Source organism: Ursus americanus, chromosome 3 (genome assembly GCF_024610735.1).
Source record: "Ursus americanus isolate L20-20 chromosome 3, mUrsAme1.1.p, whole genome shotgun sequence".
Lineage (NCBI taxonomy): Eukaryota > Metazoa > Chordata > Mammalia > Carnivora > Ursidae > Ursus > Ursus americanus.
This window is the reverse complement of record NC_142129.1, coordinates 87,890,913-87,912,735: the sequence shown is the minus strand read 5'-3', so window position 1 is coordinate 87,912,735 and position 21,823 is coordinate 87,890,913. Positions and strand designations below refer to the sequence as shown.

At 39.6% G+C, this 21,823-nt stretch overlaps 2 long non-coding RNA genes across 5 annotated transcripts in view; one reads left to right on the top strand and one right to left on the bottom strand.

Annotated features, from left to right (window-relative positions):
- Positions 1-21,823, top strand: part of LOC123789418 (uncharacterized) — a 202,368-nt gene that overhangs the window by 86,545 nt on the left and 94,000 nt on the right. For 2 of the 4 annotated variants that reach the window (XR_015724063.1, XR_006778815.2), the window contains exons 4-8: positions 1,625-1,862; positions 2,952-3,000; positions 4,256-4,407; positions 13,145-13,259; positions 16,275-16,342. This is a non-coding gene — a long non-coding RNA (uncharacterized LOC123789418). Of the gene's footprint in view, positions 1-1,624; positions 1,863-2,951; positions 3,001-4,255; positions 4,408-13,144; positions 13,260-16,274; positions 17,929-21,823 lie in introns of all 4 variants that reach the window. The other 2 variants (XR_015724062.1, XR_015724064.1) reach the window with 2 other exon arrangements.
- Positions 1-21,823, bottom strand: part of LOC123789420 (uncharacterized) — a 149,021-nt gene that overhangs the window by 52,795 nt on the left and 74,403 nt on the right. The window lies entirely within an intron of this gene.

Below are 21,823 nucleotides of genomic sequence, written 5' to 3'. Positions count from 1 at the left end.
AGACAAAAGTTTATTTGTACTATAAAGAAAATAGACATAAATAAAAAATAAACATTTCCATTTAAAAATAGACACAGAACTTGAACATCCATAAGACTGGTTGGATGAGGTAGCATTTTTTCACCCATCAATCTACCCAACATTGGGCGTGGGAGGGACTTATTTGACAACTATGTAAGGAAATTGCTACTATCAGCAAGTGGTAGGAAATCGACAAGTTATACCAATTTAGATACATATTATCATAATTTTAAACTTTAATTCCACCTTTAGGAACCCATCCAAAAAATATGGAACTGATTTTTTTTCCTAATGTTATAGGAAAAAGTAGACAGAATATAAAATTAAAGACTGTAGTAGCAACTATTTATAAGTTCTGCAATAAATGAAATAAGCCCATCAAGAGAGACTTTGCAGGAAGTAGGTGGGAAACTCAAAAGTACAATATAATAGAAATCAGAAAATGAACTCCAACAGTATGTCAACAGTATCAACTTTTATAAAGAATCAATTAACTTGAGTTTCAAATGGATGAGTTGGGCTGACCCATTTAAAACCACATTGAGATACCGCCTTACACCAGTCAGAATGGCAAAAATTAACAAAACAGGAAACAACAAATGTTGGAGAGGATGTGGAGAAAGGGGAACCCTCTTACACTGTTGGTGGGAATGCAAACTGGTACAGACATTCCTGGAATACAGTATGGAGGTTCCTCAGGATGTTAAGAATAGAGCTACCCCACTACCCAGCAATTGCACTACTGGGTATTTACCCCAAAGATACAGATGTAGTGAAAAGAAGGGTCACATGCACCCCAGCCTTCATAGCAGCAATATCCACAATAGCCAAACTGTGGAAGGAGCCGAGATGCCCTTCAGCAGACAAATGGATGAAGAAGATGTGGTTCATATATACAATGGGATATTACTCAGCCATCAGAAAGGATGAATACCCACCATTTGCATGGACATGGATGGAGCTGGAGGGGATTATGCTAAGTGAAATAAGTCAAGCAGAGAAAGACAATTATCATATGTTTTCACTTATATGTGGAACATAAGGAATAGCATGGAGGACATTAGGAAAAGGAAGGGAAAAATGAAGGTGGGGGAAATCAGAGGAGGAGATGAACCACGAGAGGCTCTGGACTCCAGGAAGCAAACTGAGGGTTTCAGAGGGGAGGGGGCTGGGGGAATGGGTTAGTCAGTCATGGGTATTAAGGAGGGTATGTATCGCAATGAGCATTGGGTGTTATATGCAAACAATGAATCATGGAACACTATATCAAAAACTAATGAAATACCATATGGTGACTAACATGACATAAATAAATTAAATAAATAAATAAATAAATAAATAAATAAATAAATAAATAAATAAAAGCTGATACTGACTGGAATACTATCAAGAACTTGTTTGACACTTAATAATCATTTTTGTAAAGTGTAAAATGCACCTGTTGCTCACCAGTTGGTTAAACCTCCATAAGGAGTAAATACACATAAATATTCACTGTTTAAAGTCTCTTTGTATTCAAATCAAAGCCATAAGAGAGATAAAGACCTAAAATTTGAATCTCAAGCTTTTCACTAGGCAACATTGCATTGTTATTTTGCTCTAGGCCATCAAAATAAAAACTATTCAAGAAGTCAGCTGCTGCTGTAAAGGTCATCTGGAAAGTCCAGGGAAGGGCCCTGAGCTGCTGCTGGGAAAGGGAAATTGTCCTCTGGCCCGTGATCTGGCATGTTTGTCTGCTGAGTGGCTTCAGTGGTTTCATCTATTGCTGAAAGAGCCAAGAGAAAGGAATAAAACAGGACTATAATCCACACCACAATGAGCAGGATGAGAAGAGCAGCCAAGTGAGTGTTTTGTTTATGTGCTGCCCCTTCTGGCACACCGAACTGCTGCACAGATTTTATGGGCTTCTAATCATCATTTAAATAGGAGTGATTCAATCTTGACATTTGTTGGGTTTTTTATACAGCTTACTAATAACCCAAAGGTGCTAGAACGTACAACTCCAAATTATAATTTCTCAAAGCATAGTGGTGTCATGGTATGAAGGGTAAACACCTCCCATATTCTCGTATGCTGTGTACATTCATTGGATGTCCACAGAGAGAAAAACTAGATAGAATATCTAGAAACTGATTTTACTTTCAATCTCAGATTAAGCACAATCAAATCATGAAAACAGATTGAAGACACATCATGGTTTGGATCTCCACTTCTCAGATTGTTAATTCAAAACTGGGCATTGAAAATTCTCTCTTCTAAGTGTTTTTCATTGTAAGAATATTCCATTAAAGTTATCGAACTGATTAGCAAAGATGAAAAAAGAACCAAAACTTTATGGAAATGGAAATCTTATAAAGAAATATGAGCAAATAGAATCCATCTCTTTAGTAAGAGAAAAAAATAGTCCCAAATCTTCTAGATGAAAATAAGAACCTAAATAATTATGCTCATTAATCCCAAGTATCTAATAAGACAAGTGTCTAAATATCCAAGTATAAGGGTAATTGTTGTAATACAGCTTATACTATAAAAGTGTAAACAATCTGAATGTTCAACAGTGATTGAATTATATTTCAGCCAATAGATGTCAATTTAATCAGTCCTTTAAAGCATTGTAGAAGCATATTTGACATGGGAACATGTCAGATGATCTTTCTCTTGCTAACATTTTGATATGAAAAAAATATAAACCTACAGAAAGTTGAACAAATTGTACAGAGAGCACCACACAACTACCACCTAAATGTGGTGATTAACATTTTACTATACCTGCTTTATCACATTCCATCTATCTCTGTATAAATTGATCTTTTTTAAAAATGCATTTCAAAGTAAAATGCAGACATCAGTTCCCTTCCCCTAAGTACATCAGTTCCCCTTTATCATGCATATTATTAACTAGAGCTCAATATTTGTTGTTTTTTTCTTAGGTAAAAATTTACATACAATGAAATGTACACATCTTAAGTGGACCATTAGGTGAGTTTTGACACCTGCATACAACTGTGTAACCCAAACTTTTTTTTTTTTTAAGATTTTATTTATTTATGTGACAGAGAGACAGCCAGCGAGAGAGGGAACACAGCAGGGGGAGTGGGAGAGGAAGAAGCAGGCTCCTAGCAGAGGAGCCCGATGTGGGACTCGATCCCGGTACTCCGGGATCACGCCCTGAGCCGAAGGCAGACGCTTTAACGACTGCGCTACCCAGGCGCCCCTGTGTAACCCAAACTTCTATCAAGACATAGAGCATTATATCCACCCCAAAAGTTCACTCTTGCCCCTTCCTCTCTGCCTGCCCCATTTTGCCAAGGCAGCCACTTTTCTATTTTTTTCCATCACAGATGAGCTTTCCCTGCTCACATGAATGAACTCATAGGATATATACTCTTAAGGAAAACTTCTTTCACTCTGCATTTTTTTTTAAATTTCATCCATATTGTTGTGTGTTTGGGTAGTTTATTCCTTTTCCTTGCTGAGTACTACTCCATTGTATTACTCCGTTGTATTAATGCACCACAGTTTCTTCATCCATTCTCCTGTTTTACAGACAGCTGGGCAAGGAAATATGTAATGTGTTCTGAAGTGAAAAGAAAAAGACTGTAAGATAAGATAGGTCATGTGGGTTTCATATTTGTAAAACACACAAGACACTCAAATGTGTGTATTGTTATGTGTGTATGTCTATCTCACAGAGATAAATCACACTTTGGATCCCTGAGATTCAGATTGTTATATATATATATGAACTATTTATATAGAAAGCTATCTGATAGTCGCCAGCACTACAACACTATATTACCCCAGTGGTTGAATTGGGGTGATTAACTTTTTGCTTGTGCGCTTTCTAGCTCTTCTACAACTAATATTCCCCAACTAACGGTTAGCCCCTCTTTGTTATTAGACCTCATGAGATGGGACCGTAGGGAGCTGAGACTGAAAAGAAAACACTGAGCTGTAACGCGAGTTTCCTTCCCCGAAATCAGCGGGAAGAACAGCCATGTAACTGCTTGGCTGGAAGAGCCGCGACATGATCATCTCCCCACAGAGAGAGGTTCGGTTACTGTAAAGTGACCAAAGTGCCGTCTGTGGAGAAACAGCTTGTGAAAAACTCCTCTCTAAACAAAGACTGAGACTGGAGTCCTGTGCCTGGATTTGAAAGCCACCTCATAAAATCCCCAAAGTTATTTTTTTCTCTATTTTACAAAAATTCCGAATTAACCTTTTGTTTCCTAAGGAGAACACGGTGAAGAAAACAATGGAGCATTTTACTAAAAGTGACTGAGAATAGAGTGCCAAGGAGAAGGGAAACCTGAATTTGCATGGAAGGATGAAACAATAATGCTGACTAAGCGCCTCACCTCCTACCGTCCACATGAGGTACACAAGGTAGGTTTTACTTCACTGGCGAAGTGGGAATAATTAAGTGACATCACTTGGCAAAAATGATGGAAAGCAGTAGCTTAGAACCCTTGTGCCTTTGTTCTTAAACTAAAACTCTCCCTGCTCTATCTGTTGAGAACCCTCAACTGTGTCATTGTATTTAAAGTGTGTTTTTGTTTTGTTTTTAATGTATCTTAACTCTAGGCCTGGTGAGATTTGTTTGTCATTAGGTAAAAGGCAAAACCAGTCATTGGACATGACCATTTACCTTGATGGGCTTCAGGAGGATCCTGAGAGGGGAAAAGAGTGTCTCACTTTCTGCGCTCAAGCCTTCCTGAGGGGCCCAGATAATCTAGTTCCCTGTTCTTGGAAAACGGGATTGGGGGCTGAAGAGCAAGCCCTGATTTTTCTCTCTGCTTTCTCTCAGAAGGGAGTATTCAAGAGCACAGGATTATTGGTAAGGCAGGAACAGGACCCAGACTTTCCCACTTTGAGAGTCAGGCCATTGGATGAGGCTCAGGCAGGGCCGCTTGAGGACCAGTGGCCTCCTCAGTTCCGTGGGTACCACCAGTCTTCCATTCTTCCTCTGTGTTTATCCCTCATTATGCAAAGAGTTCGCTGAGCTCTGTGGCTGACCCACTGTGTAAGAGCCTCAGAGAGCAGCCCTTGCACACAGGAGGACTAAGGGATCCTGCACTTTCATGGGCCTGCTAGAAAGATCCCTTGGCAGAGTAGGCAGAGTGCCGGATGTAGAGTCAGAGGATGACTTTGAATCTTGGCCCCACCCAATGGGGTCGAGGCTCTTGAACCCTCTAAGTCCTAGTTTTGTAATATGGTGGAAAATGTATGAAATAAAATACTTATCATGTTAAAGCACTTGCTATGGATCCCAGTATTAATACCCCCAAATTAGAATAATAAACTCAGGTTCTGTTATTAAGCACTCACTTGTCTAACAGTTTATGCTAGGCATTGATGACATATAATACATATAAATACAATTTAATGACTTAATGATCGAAAATCTAGACTCCAGAGTTAGACTCTCTTATTTTCAATCCCAGCTTCACCACTGGTTATCAGCAAGAGATTAGGAAGTTATTTGACCTCTCTGCTCAGCTTTCTCATCTATAAAATGAAGGTAAAAGTACCTTCCTCTTAGGGTCCTTATGAGTATTAAAGGAGTTAATCTATGTAAAATGCTTACAGCAGCTCCTGGCCCATAGTAAGTGCTATACATCTGGCTATTATTAGTGTTATTAGACACGATACCTGTTTAAAGATAGGAACAATTACAGAGATGAGAAGAACAGTGTATCCAGGTGTTATCTGATATAGGTATAGACACAAAAGAAGCAGGGACCAATTTGTATATGAGCTAGAAAGTTTATACTAACTTATTTGACATTAGAATTAATCAACAATCCAAGAATAGCTATGTATTACCACCCAAAGAAATGTGAAGAAGCTATTAATCTGTCCAGGCTTTCCAGGTCTGGGCTGATACAGTGTCCTGTGATGGAATATGAGTTATCAGGGCCACACAGTTACTACATGGATCCCTTTCACTGTCTCAGTTGACAGAAGTACCAGCTCAAGGAGGCGGGCTGGGGAGGGTAAGGGCTGTTGACCCTTCACGGCTAACTCGTGGACTAGCTTCTCTGGCCCAGTCCCGCTGTCCTTTCTCTTCTTAGAAGCACAGCAGTCTGGGCTGAACCTTTTCCATTGTACCTCCCTATTCTTTTTCCTAGATTTATTTCTCCTGGGGGAGAGATTAGGAAGAATAAAACTATTGCACAACTCTTCCCTTTCTTGCCTTTGCTATAATTATACTAATGTACTGCCACAAAGCACCAGCAGCTCAGAAGCAGGAGTCTGCCAGGAGTCAGTGCTGGGATAGAAAACACACACCAGGACTCGTTGGAGAAGACAGGGCAAGATCAAGAAGATAAGCCAGAGTTGGAGACTGGCTGTCAGTACTGAAATTTCTAAGAGCTGAGGTGGGGACAAATACCTGAAAGCAAAGAAGAAGGTAAGGGAGGAGAAGGGAAGGGAAGGGAAGGAGGGAAGGAACCAGCAGAGACAAAGGAGGCAGTGAAGGAAGTATTGAATTATTTCTATAGAATCAGGCTATATTCAGTTATCCAGTGGTACTTCTTAAGGACACCAATACTAAAGGCGTGACAGAAATAATTTTTTACACTATTTACCTTTGGGAAGAGAGTTATAGACTCCCCAGAAAGAATTTTAGAAGTACTAGTTTTCTCAAGGAAGAGGCAAATTCTCAGTGTTTTGTTTTTTAAACCTAAATACGATTGAACATTCATGGAATAGACAGTCCACATAGAGAAGTCCATAGAACCATGAGGTTGAGTGAAGCAGCATGGTGAGAGCAGTGGGGTGTCTGGAGGCAGGATGACAGACCCTCTGTGGCATTAAGATTTAGCTTTATCTCTCTCTTGTCTCAGGTGAACACCCAGAGCTTGTTCTTTATAGTACCACCAGGTACAGGTGCAGAGTACTAGAAACCTAAAACGTATAAACATCTTTCCCCTTCCAAGTTCTATTGACTTTTTTTTAAGGATTTGTTTATTTGTTTGAGAGAGAGAGAGAAAGTGTGAGAGTGTGCAAGTGGGGGGAGGGGCAGAAGGAGAGAATCTTTAGGCAGACTCCCTGCTAAGTACAGAGCCCAGTGCAGGCCTCCATCCCATGAGATCATGACCTGAGCCAAAACCAAGGGTCAGACGCTCAACTGACTGAACCACCCAGAGCCCCTCCACTGTGCTTCTTGATGTCAGGATCCAACCCCTTTTTAAAGAAGCCTTATGACTGTCTTGGACATTTGAAAAGAGGGACCTTCCCACTGGGGACAGTTCAGACAGGACTGTGCAAAGTCTGGAGTCACAGTTCTTCCTGATGAATGATCAACAGGTGGTAGGTGGGCATATGTTCTGTATGTTTAAAATTCACTTTCCCCAGAACTGATGGGTGATGCTTTCGCATGTTGGATTTCTCTCTATGGTCAGCATAGTCTACTTTAGGTCCTAGGCCCAGAACCCCATTATAACCCAAGCATTTAAATATCTAGTTCAGGGTCCCTAAAGTCATATCTTTCACTCTTCCTTATTTCCAACCCCAATTCAAAGGATTTAAGGCAGTTTCTTCTACCCTCAATCTGCAAACTGCCATGGCACTCCAAACTCCTGAGAGAATCAACATTTTAGGGTTTGGAGAACTTAAGAAGTGAAGGATGAGATGACAGAGGGAACAAAGAGCAAACAAAGAAAGACCTCAAAGGACCTGTTCCTGCTGAGATGGTGAGCAAACAATTAGAGGTCAACACATGAACCATCTCAGATCCATGCTGGAGTGAGTGGGAACATGGGGACAGAGAAAAGGCATCCCATGATTTATTCTAACTCTCATGCCATTGTCTCTCTTTTCCCTCATTTTCCCTTTTATTGGCTCAGATGCCCTCAATGATTTCCTTCATGTAGGCAATTAAAAGAGTCTTACCATTTCCTTCTTTATGTCTCCATGGAAAGCAAGTTCTGACTAGGACAATCAGGATGCCCTGAGACTGGCTTATCCACTGAGAAACTGAGCCGGGTCAGAAGTTCTTCAGTCCCTCACATCTGAGGCCTGTGAGAACATGTCACTTGCCAGCTTCATTACGTAAACTTTCACTTTTGGGAATATTTTTAAAGGGTCAATTGCTGTAGGTGGTTCTAGTTCGGGTCAGTGTTGGGAAGGAAAGTTCTGGCCCAGCTCATTGTTCCAACTGCCCTGCGTTATGGCTGGAGGCGTCAGTCAAGAAGAGCCCAGATGCCCATGTTTTCTCTTTTGTCCACTCCAAGGGCCACTTAGAAATATGGTGGTCATGATTTGCTAAATCATTTTGGAAACATTTTCTAGAAATCTTAACGTGGGGTGAAGTGTACTACCTATGTCAAACCCTGATTTATGAGCTGAATGGAAATACGCGTTTCCAAGAGAAGTGGGAAAAATTCTTTAGTACATACCTCCTTTTAGTGTTGACCCAATCTGGGTATGGTGTAACACATCTATATTTAGAGTTGATTTAAGCTACTGACTGTGAGTTCATTTACTAAGTTAACAGAAGCATCCAAATTCAACGAAGTTACTTGTTTCAGCACAATAATTATTGCAGTAACAATGTGTTTGCCTTCCTCTTCTAAAATAACTAATTCGAATGTATGGCTTAAAGCAAACCTTTTGAAGTTCATATTTTGTAAATTAGGATGTACCAAAGAAACTAAGGAAACATACCATCATAAAAGTGTTCTCAGAACATTAGAATAGAAAGGAATCTTACAAATAAAGAAATTGACCCTGAAAAGAGATTAGACAGAAGTAATGGATTCACTAATGAGTATTAAAACACAAGGACCTATTCTGATTTCAGTTTTTCCTCCTTAAATTATGAACTATTTTAAATGCATAGAAAAGAATGGAAAAGAACATAATCCAACATTCTTGATATAAAATTTTACCATATTTTATTCAGCAATTTTTAATCTGAATTTTAAAACCCTATGTACTCTTCAGTGCCCGTTTCTCTCTCTCCTCACAGTTAACCAGTCTCAGTTTGCTGTTTATCAGTTCCAGATATGTTTTAATGGTTTTAAGTCATATTTAATTATCTGTAAATATGTGTATAACATTATTTTTCATGCATTTAAACTTTTTTTTATGTTCGTAATTCTTGTATTTTCTGCAATTTTTGAATTCTGTGTAATGAAGAATTAAAAAAATAATACTGAAGACTAGCCATAGACTTAGGAGAAAATATTTGCCAAAGACATCTGATAAAGGACTATTATCCAAAATATACAAAGAACTCTTAAAAGTCAACAATAAAAGAACAAACAACCCAATTTAAAAAATGGGCCACAGGCACCTGCTCAAAGAAAATACACAGATGGCAAATAAGCACATGAAAAGATGCTCCATTTTGTATGTTATCAGGGTAACGCAAATTAAAACAACAAGGAGATACTACTGCATACCTACTAGCATGGCCAAAATCCAGAACACTGGAGATAACAATTGCTAATAAGGATATAAGGCTACAGGAACTCATTCATTGCTGATGGGAATGCAAAATGGAACAGCCACTTTGGAAGATAGTTTGGTGGTTTCTTACAAAACTAAATATACTCTTACAATGGGATCCAGCAATCATGCTCCTTGATATTTAAAGGAGTTGAAAACACGTCCACACAGGTTTTTACCGGCACATGAATGTTTATAGTACTTTTATTCATAATTGCCGAAAACTGTAAACCTTCAAGATGCCTTTTAATAGGTCAATGTGTAAACTGTGGTCCATCCAGACAATGGAGAATGATTCAGAGCTAAAAAGAAATGAGCTATCAAGCCATGAAAAGACATGGAGGAACCTGAAGTGCATATTACCAAGTAAAAGAAGCCTATCAGAAAAGGCTACGTACTGTATGATTCCAACTATATGGCACGTTGGAAAAGGCAAAACTAGAGACAGAAAGATCACAGGTTCCCAGAGGTTGAGGGGTCGGAGGATGAATAGGCAAGAGTACAGCTTTTTAGGGAAGTAAAAATATTTTATAAAGTTCCATAATGATGAATTCATGTCATTTTACATTTGTCCAAATCTATAGAATGTAAAACACCGGAGTGTGGACTATGGGTGATTAGGATGTGTCAGTGTAGGTTCATCACCTATAAGAGACAGACCGCTATGGTGGATGGACCACTCTGGTAGGGGATGCTGATGATGGGGGAGGCTGTACATTTGTGGAAACGGGGGTATATGGGAAATCTGTGTATCTTCCCTTCAATTTTGTTGTGAACCTAAAACTGCTCTAAAGAAATGAAGTCTTAATTTAAAAATTAAGTCAAAAAATTAAGCCTGTTTAGCAAAAACGTTCTGATAATAATACTGATTATATATATTATAATATTATGTACTGATCATATCTAGTATAATATATATAATATCAATATGTAATATATCAGTATATCAGTATGTATCAGTATTATATATAAAAATATATACTGATTATATATGTATTGTAATATATAATATAATATGTAATATAATATAAATAATATAATTATTATATAATACATATATTATCAGACATCTGTTGAGAAAAACAAACACCACATGGAGACTGTAAATGTTTTTGCATAACCTGTAAGTATTCTTGGAAGTGGCTGGTAAAAAGTGTTTTAACATTTTTTTTTTAAAGTAACTGTGTCATTGGTTACATCTGTAACTTTTTCCTTTCCTGTTCTCATTAAAACATTCTGGTGAAAATGTAGGCACAGTAGCTTCCAGCTTTAGAATAAATAACCATTTGGTCCAAACACACACACACACACACACACACACACACACACACGCGCGCACGTATAATGATGTGTAAATTTCATCACTTTTATTTTCTGGTTTGAGCTACTAGATAGATAAGGTAAGAGATCCCAAAATACGAGATTGCCAGGAAGTGAATGTGTACATCGACATTTAAGAGATGGATGGAGCAGCCCACAAAGAAGTTAGGAGGAACAGGGTGCAAAAGAAAAATAGAAGAATGTGGTGTTATCACACGGCATCATCAAAGTATTGAAGTAGTTAACAATGTCCAAAGTGACACTATTTTAAGGAATACTGAGAGCACATTTAGAGTTTGCACGTAGGAAGGAATGAGAACTGAAGAATTCATTTCACCACAACACATGCAAGCATTCAGCACTTTGCTCCGCCCAGAATCCCAAAGGCACACAATTAAGTTCTTTGATTTCGAGAAACTTATGTGAGAGTATTCAGAATAGAAGAATTTCAGACTTTATAATTCTTCACATGAATAATTTCTATTAAATAGTTCAGAGTACGATTTCTTCTTGATTATTTCCGTCTAAATGACTATCACTTAAAAACGTTATTTATCAAAACCAAACCCTGTATAAATCCTTACCCACCATATTATGTTACTTCCTCCAGAAGAAACTTAAGAGTTTGGGTTTGGAGCCGGTTGGAATTCCATCAATAGCATATATTAGCTGTGTAACATTGGGCAATTATTTAACCACTATGAGCTTCAGTTTCCTGTCTCTTAAGTGGAAATGATAGGGTTGTTTTGAGGATATGTCAGATAATTCATGTAGTAAGTGCTTAATAGTTATAATAATACTAAGGCTCTCATAACATGTTTTAAAATGCATTTGCCTTTGCTTTTTGTAATTTTTCCTCTCAACAACTATATCCAGGTCTTTTGTGTTTGAAAAGTACCTTGTAACCTATGCTCTGATTTATATGCACTTATTTATAACTCCTATTAGTACAAACAATATGACATTTCCTTGACAAAACTGAGCCCTGCCCCTTTGCAGAACTTTTCAAATTTTTTACCTTTAGCATTTGAGTGGTTGCTGGATCCTAGTAACATGCCCTATTAATGAACTGAAGAACAAAATAATAAAAATCTTGACAGATGCAGAAAATGTACGTGAAATGTACATACACATATACGTACAATCATTTATGATTTTAAAAAATGCAAAAACTCTTAGCAAACCAGATTAGACCAGACATTTAATAATCTAATAATGAATATCTACAAAAAAAAATAAATAAACCAAAACAAAACTTCAGGAAGCATACATAGTGATGAAATAATGAAATTAGACCCTTGGAAATTGGGAATAAGGCAGGGGTGTTATCACTTCTATTCAACAGTAGCTCAAGTTCATAGTAGAACAAACAGTAAGTCAACAAAAAAGACATGAAAGATTTAAAGTTTGGAAATGAAAAAATAAAAGTAAATTTCTATATGAAGATAATATGCTTATATGTGAAGAAAAATTTAAATAATTCACAGATATATCATGAGACTTAAAGAGTGCTTTGCAAGGTTGCTATATAGGAAATTAATATTTCACAAACAGTTCTTTTCTGTGTATTGGAAAGTGTTAGGAAATAAAATCTACTAAATGCTTTTATAATAGCATCATGATATCATATATCTAGAATAAATCTAACCAAAGTTGTGCTAGACTTATATACAAAAAACTGTAGACACTAAAAGAAATTGAAGAAAAACTAAATCTAAATTTTGTTATAAAATATGAATGGATTGGAACACTCAATCAGTTGCAATCTAAACTCTTGTGGATTTTTTTTTTTAATTTGGCAAGCTGAATCTAAAGTCTATAAGGAAATGCAAAGGACTTAAGAGAGCCAAGACTTTCTTAAAGAAGAAATATAAAAGGACTAATTCTCAGATGCTGAAACTTATTATAAAGCTACAGTTAGAAGTAGACCTCCAAAGTAAAGCTCTCTGATCTGGCTAGACTCCACTTTGCACGGGCAGTATCTTAAGTAGGGTTTCTAGGAGCTGGGGAAGCTGTGTTGCACTATTCTGCACTTACTTCTGCTCAGTTTGGCCACCTTAATTCCATTAATTTTTAGTGCCTTTGTCTAGAAACGTTAATCTGTAGGGGCGCCTGGGTGGCACAGCGGTTAAGCGTCTGCCTTCGGCTCAGGGCTTGATCCCGGCGTTCTGGGATCGAGCCCCACATCAGGCTCCTCTGCTATGAGCCTGCTTCTTCCTCTCCCACTCCCCCTGCTTGTGTTCCCTCTCTCGCTGGCTGTCTCTATCTCTGTCGAATAAATAAATAAAATCTTTAAGAAAAAAAAAAAAGAAACGTTAATCTGTAGCACATTGTATGTATTTTTCAGAAATGTTTGTGGTGTGAAGAACTCACCAGTCTCAATAGAATTGGGGTCAAATGCCAAGATTCTCAAGGAGAGAAGGGAACCAGAGGATGACAAATTTAGACACAATAAGCCCATGGTAAGAAGCTGGTTCTTTGGGGATAATTTTTATGGGCAAGTCCTATCAGTTGAATTTGTCTACTAAACCTCTAATTTCAGCTGGTAGGGCTTTGGGTTAAATAAATCACAAACTACTGTGTGATATAAGAAATAGATAGATCCCTACTGGCTCCCAAGTCTGGTAGCCAAGTGCTGAGTATAAAGCAGCACAGTTGTAAGGATGAATAAAATCTTCAAAGGAAGTTGAAATAACAAAGGGAGGAAAGGCTGTGATCCATGTGTTGCAAGAGAATGGCCTCCCTCCGGGGACCGTGGATAACCCTGGGGAAGAAGGAAGGTCTGAGGCTCTCTCAAGTGCCTGCTGGACTGGCAGTCTGGCTTTATAATCAGAAATTAAGTAAATGCTAGAATTGTGGATGGGTGAAGATGAGAGAGTGGAGCTTCCATTCCCCTGACCGAACTCTCTGTGGGAGGGGCTAAAAATACAGGGCTGACTACAAGGCAAACGATGTTCTTAGTGCCTATGTTTTTGCTTTTAATTCAGAAAAACTCTATTTTTACATGCAGGTACACCTTTTTATTCTTAAAGATGGCTCTTCTACCTTCCAAAAAGAGCTAGACCAAGCTCTCACTTAACTAGTTTGTATAAAAGTATTCTGAGATGTTTGAGATTTTGTTTTAAAAAGTAGAGCATTGAAGGTAGCTGATGGAGACATGGATCATTTGTGAGTAAAGTTTGAAAATGATTTTTGACATGATTTTTAAGGAAAACATTACTTTGCTAGATGAAAACTGAAGAAAAGCAATGGAGAGGATAATGTCAGAAAAAATGGATTTAGGGGCGCCTGGGTGGCACAGCGGTTAAGCGTCTGCCTTCGGCTCAGGGTGTGATCCCGGCGTTCTGGGATCGAGCCCCACATCAGGCTCCTCCGCTATGAGCCTGCTTCTTCCTCTCCCACTCCCCCTGCTTGTGTTCCCTCTCTTGCTGGCTGTCTCTATCTCTGTCGAATAAATAAATAAAATCTTTAAAAAAAATGGATTTAGAAGTTTTCCACTAAATGGAAAGTACAGAGAGCTGCTTCAGGTATAGCTGCATCTAGATGCTCTCACCCTATGACCAGAAAACTGTCTGTATTCGTCTCTTATCTTTGAATTTTTTTCCATTATCTTCATTCTCCGAAAGATTCTTCTGCCTAGTAGTAAGATGCATATGAGTAACTCAAGTCTTCTTTCTACCACTTTCACAACTCCAGAGAAACAAATGCACCCCCTTTCCTTTTTCTTTTTCTTTTTGCATACTTTATCTTTCAGTTTTATTTGTTTCTTTGCTTCTGAGATGTAATTGATACACAGCACTGTATTAGTTTCAGGCATACAATATAATGATTGCATATTGGTATATTCTGCAGAATGATCGCCATGAGTCGAGTTAACATCCATCACCACACAAGGTCACAAGTGTTTTTCTTGTGATGAGAACTTTTTAAATCTACTCTCTTAGCAATGCAAACAAATGCACCCCTTTTCTGATATAATTGGTAAAAATCTTTGGATTGACTCTAGTTTTCCAGACCTGTGTGATTGGGGCTGGGGTCAGCCTCATCGTAAACACATAGACAAAAAAATGTGGAAGGGAGTTTCCCCAGAGTGGTGCTATGTCGATAACACTTTCCCCTGCAAAATATTTCCTAAATGGAGCTGTGGTAAACTCTATTGCTAAGGAAGTATTTGTCATGCTTCTGATATGACGGTCTTGCTAATATACCTGGAAGACAGGTTGTCTTCACTACTGAAATCTGCCTCCTTTTCCGATATTCACACTTCCTGGTGGGTGGAGGCCCCTGGAACCTGTGGTGTAGCAGGTTTGGTTTTGGGTTTTTTCCCCCCCCATGGAAACTTTGGTGATTTAAAACCAGTGCTGTTGGGGGCGCCTGGGTGGCACAGCGGTTAAGCGTCTGCCTTCGGCTCAGGGCGTGATCTCGGCGTTCCGGGATTGAGCCCCACATCAGGCTCCTCTGCTGGAACCCTGCTTCTTCCTCTCCCACTCCCCCTGCTTGTGTTCCCTCTCTCACTGGCTGTCTCTCTCTCTGTCAAATAAATAAATAAAATCTTAAAAAAAAAAAAAAAACAGTGCTATTTTTCAAGTCTCTATTTTTCTGTTTAATAAAGTACTTAATATATGTGAATTTTTAAAATGTGGCCCATAATTATTTAGCTGATGTTTTGGGCTACTTTTTTTTTTAAGATTTATTTATTTGAGAGAGAGAGAGAGAGCACACGCACATGAACAGGAGCAGAGGCAGAGAGAGAGAAAGAAAATCCTCAAGCAGACTCCCTCTTGAGTATGGAGCACGATGTGGGGCTTGCTAGGCTTGATTTCAGGACCCTGAGATCATGACCTAAGCCAAAATCAAGAGTCAGACACTCAACAACTGAGCCACCCAGGCACCCCTGTTTTGAACTACTTTTATCCCCGAAAGTATTCTTTATAAGATACCTTAACTCCAAAAGTAAAGTTCCCCGCCACTAAAGTCATTGGGCAGCCATTTACTAAGTGCCTGCCAGTTAAGCTCTAACTCTTTCTGCATAGGGTATGTTAATTAACAAGTAAATTAGAGTCTCTGGACTTTCCCCAAATTCAGATCTATTTCTTCTCTCTCTAAGCTGATTTCCATTTTCCCCCATGTAGGAAATTTAAATTTCATCATCAAAACTTCGGTATTTCATGGTAATCAAAGCTGTATTGGAGCTACATACCAGTAAGTGTGGTCTGACCCAAGTAATACCATTCATAACAAACAGCAACGAGAAAGCTGCAGTTTCGATTCATGTTTTAGTAAATAGAACATGAATATGAACTCTTGACACCCAGGCACAGTTTCTGCCCCTTAATTAAAATAGTGAGTGTGATAAAATCCTTAAAACTAACCTGTGTGAGAAACTCTAACCAAAGTGGTGTTGCCAGGCACTGCTCTTGAAACAACGTCCAGTAAAAGAAAACAATTTTTCTTCAGTCATCTCTTTTTTTTTTCAGGAAGAAGCAAAAGGCAACTTCATGAATTAGAGACGATTTGAGGTGGTTTCCCAGGATTGAGTCCACAGGTAAGTTGGAGTGTGTAGGAAATAGCATTTAATTCTCTCCCTCTGTTCCTGGTATCACCTGCTTAGGCTCTCGGTGACAGCCAGTGTTCTTAGTTATCTGAAGGGCAAGAAAGCCTAAGACAATTACGAAGAAGAATCCAAGCCACATCATCTAAAATATAAAGTTGTGATCATAAATACAAACACAGTCAAGGACTCCCCAAACCCTGGCATTTCTGGAAACAGGCAGATCCAGGTGCCAGGCCTGGCAGGGGGCTCGTGGGTGACAGCCAGACTGACCACTGAGCGGGCAGTCCGTTCTGTCAGGCTCCACTGACACGAGTCTTGCTTCGGGACTAAGGTTTCCTTCAGGGACTCGGGGTGAGCTCTTGGAGCTGTCTGACTGGCTGACCTGGGAAACCCACACCAAGCAGCAAAGGCACCAGAGAGGGATCAGGTTTAAACTTTTAGTTATCTTCTCCAATCTCCACCGCATTCTGGGAAGGAGGCAAAGAGCTCATCTGCTTTGCAAAGCCGAGGGAAAGTTATCCAAGGAAACACAAAAGCCAAGGTCAGTTTAGATTCAGAAAATCACTGCACCCAAGATTCCATAAACCTCTCCCTACAGAAATGAGCAAGGCGGTTCTGGGTCAAGCTAGTTCTTCACACATGTGCAAAATGGACCACCCAAGAGGTGGCTTTTCCTGAGCAAAATGGCCTGCTTGCCTTCTGCCTTCCTGCATTTGCAACTCCGGGCCCGGGAGCAAGCTGATGACACCAGTCTAACGGCGTGAAGGACGTTTTCTGTTCATTGTTGAACATCTAAGACAGCAGATATCAGGAGAGAACACTTGAAATTTGAAGACTTCGCCAGTGGCTCTTATATGCAAAATACTTCTAATAACAAAGCATGGGAGAGGATTTAACAAGTAAAAACAGTCGTCTCACTAAGGCGCTTTTTAATCTTTCACATTTGTACGATGTGACAAATTCAGGCAGAGGTGCCCTGCGGTTTTCTTGGAATAATTCATAACCAAGTGGTTTTGCAGTTATATCACTCCTCCTAAAGTCCCACAGTGTAAGCCTCTCTTTCCATATTAAACCCCTAGTATTGTTTATTCTCCCTGACTATTGTGTGACTTGCCTCTTCAGCTCTCTCCTCCAAATTACACAAAGTTTAGCTTGAGGCTTTGCCATCTATTCAAACACCAGGTCCCTTCAGGTAGTCATATACTTGATGACTGTTTTCACTTAGGACGTGAAGTTTGTTATCCTATCAGCTGGGCCCAAAACAACCCCAACCAAGTTCACCAGTTTGCAGACTGCAGACTAAATCTGGCCTGCAGATATTTTATTTGGCTGGCTCAGTGATTTTTGTTTTGTTTTGTCTTGGTTTTGTTTGGTTTTGCTTTGTAATTGAATTTGAACGACTTTTGGCAGAAGAGTCTTTCTCAAATTCCGTAGACCCCACCCCTCCCTATTGCCATGAACCGTACAGACATTGGGGTTTGTGATGACTGCCTGATATTGTAAATGGTGATAGCAGGCACCCACGTCGCATTTGCAATCTCATGATGAAAGCTTTCAATATTGTGCCTCTAAATTTGGTAAGATTCCTTCTTTGGTTCATATTTGTACTATTTGTGGGTTGTTTTTTTCTTTTTTTGGAGATGATCAGATAAAGAAGACCTTTCTATTTCTTGTGTACTATAAATCATTATCTTAAAAGGGTGTTGAGTTTTACCAAATGCTTTTTCTGTCTCTACTGAGGTAACCATATTATTTTTCTCCTTCTTTTCTGTTAATTGCTAAATTACATTGCTCGTCAAATGTTAACCAAACATTATATCAGAATAACTCCCTCTTGGTTGTGATACATTATCCTTGGTATACGGAACTTGATTATGTTTGCAATTATTTTGTTTAGAATTGTTACCTAACTTGAAGAGAGAGCTTAGTTTTTAGTTTTCCTTTTTAGAAAAGAACAAGTCCTTGATTGGTTATGGAGTTCAAGGAAATGCTCAGCTCTTTACAGAAGTTGAGAGGGGCTCTTCTCTATTCTCTGGAAGACCTTGAGTAAAATGTATGTTATTTTATACTGTGGGAAGGGTTTTAATTCAAGTTTTATTAGATACAGAATTATTTGTGTCTTCTTTTTATGTGACACTTTGGTAATTTGATCGAAATTTGAGCTTTTTAAAAAAATGAAATTTCAGGTTAATTGCTGTAGGGTTCTAAATAATAGCCTCTGATTACCTTCTTAATGCCTGCATGATTTCTGATGAAGTCTCCTTTTCCATTTCCAATATTGGTAATTTGATCCTTTTCTCTGTTTTTCACTAGCCCTGCTTAGGAGTTTATCGATTTTATTCATCTCTTGTCAGAATTAACTTTTGGCTTTATTTTGCTACTTGTTTGCTTTTAATTTAACTACTTTTAATTGATAACTACTCAGGTATAATGGGCACCGTAACACATAATTCAGCAACCAGACATTTGCAACTATGTGCAGAATCATCAGGATGTAAAGGCTATAGACCCTGACCGTCCAGGAGTGTTGTGTAGGTGGCCTCAAAAGCATGCACGGCATTGCTGTCAGTGATGTGGTTTTCTGAGATGATGAACAGTTTGTGGAATCATTCCAGGGAAACCAAATGCAATCTTCTCTCCATTTACAGTTATTCCTGGAAGATTCAATGTATATTGAAACTGTACAGAAATATTCTGTGTCAATATAAAGGAAGGTAGGCTCTAGGTAGATTTTTTCATCCATGTAATTATCCAGCAAGACGAAGTGGAAGTTGTGCAGGAGGTGGTATAGTCGTTTGATTGCGGGACACCTCGTATCCTGACCCCTCTCACTGAATGTCCATAGGGTTTACCAATCAGTGTGACAAAACGGGGGGAAAAGCCTCCTAAAATTTCCAAAATGTCCGTGGGTGGCTCTCCCATCCCATTGAGGCACCACTGTTATGGGGGAAAGTCATACGGCAGATTATCCTCACTTTTTCATTGTCAAAAATGGATCTTTCGGGGCGCCTGGGTGGCTCAGTCGTTGAGCATCTGCCCTCAGCTCAGGGCGTGATCCCGGAGTTCTGGGATCGAGCCCTGCATCGGGCTCCTCTGATGGGAGCCTGCTTCTTTCTCTCCCACTCCCCCATTCCCACTGGTTGTGTTCCCTCTCTCGCTGGCTGTCTCTCTCTCTCTCTCTCTCTCTCTGTCAAATAAAAAAATAAAATCTTTATAAAAAAATGGATCTTTCCTTCACTCCTCCATCTCCACTACAATTCAGTGTTGCCTGCTGGGCTCCACTTGGCCTCTTCTGCTTGGACAAATTGTGGCTCTCCAGGGGCTTGCCCTAACAGAGGCTTCCTCTGGGCTGTATTCAGTCCACTCTACTATGTAAGTGCTCTCTCACCACCACCACAGCAATGCCAGTGCAAGGTCTATTCCCAACCTATGTGACAGCCTGGGTTTTGGTCTCTATAAAGCCCTGTGGTATGCTTCCGCCCCTCTTCTTCACTTGGGTCATCCGGGACTGACCTGCAGTGCAGCCTGAGCTCTGCATTCCAACAGGTGCTTACCTTGGCAATAAACTCCCTCCCTGGAGGGCCCAGGGAATTTTTCAGAGCCATAAGTGGCATCGGGGCTGAGTGGAGGCACAGTATGTCCTGATTGGGTTTGGTACACCAGTTCATTACATACTTTAGGGGCACTGCCTGGATTACTTGTCAGTTTCAAAATCCTTCACCCATGCTTTTACCTAGTTGCTACTTCTGCCTCTTTGGACCCTTAACTACCTCTGTTGGGCCAACGTGATGTTGTGTATCAATAACAAAACTGTCATTCTCTATGCTAGTAGCAAATTCTAGGATGATGTTAACCCATTAAATTACAGGGGCTGCAGCTTCCAGTCCCATAGCTAACTGGGACTTCCCTCATTGTGGGTCCTTGCCACTGATATGGATTCAACATGCCCTTGATCCTGAGGCCCTCAGCTCAGGCACCTGTGGCCCTGCCCGCATTGAGGCAGCCTCCCTCCTTCAAGCACACCTACCTAGGGGATACATCAAATCTCTTCTGACCTTTTCTTTAGCACAAGTCGCTGCTTTCCTACCAAGCTAGAGTGAGGCCAGCAGCAGCAACAATGTGACCGGTGGCTCTCTGCTGCAAGGGCTGTTCAGGTACCGACCTGACTTGTTGAGACTCCTCCTCCTGATGAAACTCCCACCAGCGGTGCCCCTGGAGACCTGCAGACTCCCATAGCCAAGCATACCATGTCCCCAGCTGCTCATAAGAGCACTGCCCACTCAGGATCGAAAAGGAGCCTGACATTTGCAGGAATACTGATGTTTTGTGATATTTGGTTTGGTTTTGTTTTGTTTTAGTTACTCTTCCCTCTTTCCAGCTATGCCCCAGCGGTAATTGTCAGAGGGACATATGTAATCAATTTTAACACAACTAACAAATGGTCAGCAAATGGTTGGTCAAACTTCCCCTGAGTGTACATGTTGGTATAACAAGACAGGGCAGACCTGAAGCATTTTTCAAAAAAGGAGACTATTTTTCTAGGCAGCTGTTTGGATACCAGATCCAGATCGCACTTACATTGGCATTCCACCTTGTTTGTGTGTGTTTCTGCCTTTCTGTCCTGTCCTGACTTTACAGTACCCTAATATTCTTCTGTACTCTGGGATTCTTACTTTTCCTCCTCAATTGCCGGGGTTGGCACTACCAGTCTTCTGTCAAATGCAGATGAATCCAAACCATGAGCAGAGATGCTCACGTGAGTGGCCTGTTGAGAATTTGGCCTCATCCTAATTTTGGCCACAAGCTGACTCCTTTGACGTGTGGATTGTTTCTGAATTTGGTGCCCGAGGTAGATAGTGCCAACAATGTATTATAAAATGAGAACACACATAGAATAGATTCGGGGAGATATCGATGTATATAAGCTACTTAGACATTCACTAAAACTTTTCTTTGTAAATATTTTCTTTATAGTTAGTCACTAAAAATTACAGAGCTTCAGTCACCCAAAATGTATTTCTTATGCATAATCACTGAAACCAGAAATGTAACCTGATTCTGAAATTGAAACAAGACATTTTATTCTGGTTTTCTTCATGGGAAGTGACTGACTTTGGTAGAGTAGAAATAGAAAGTTAGAAGCTGATGAATAGGAACCAAAGATGTATAATACACAAAGCCCCTATTACAATGTTTGATAAATCAGATTTAATATATACAATTTAAGATGGCTAAAGGGTTCATTGGCTTTGTAAAAACTAAGCTTATATCTGAGTTGAACTTCTGCCTGCTGAAAAGCTTGCCAAAGTATCTGGTCAAACAGACTCGTTCTTAAACATAGAGATGGTTTCAATTGCACCTGTGAAGCCACAGCTCCAGACCACATACATCTCTCAATGTCCTTGTATGTTCCCCAGCTTGGCCACCAGTGGCCACACCATATATTTGAAGAAGTATTTTCTCATTTAACAG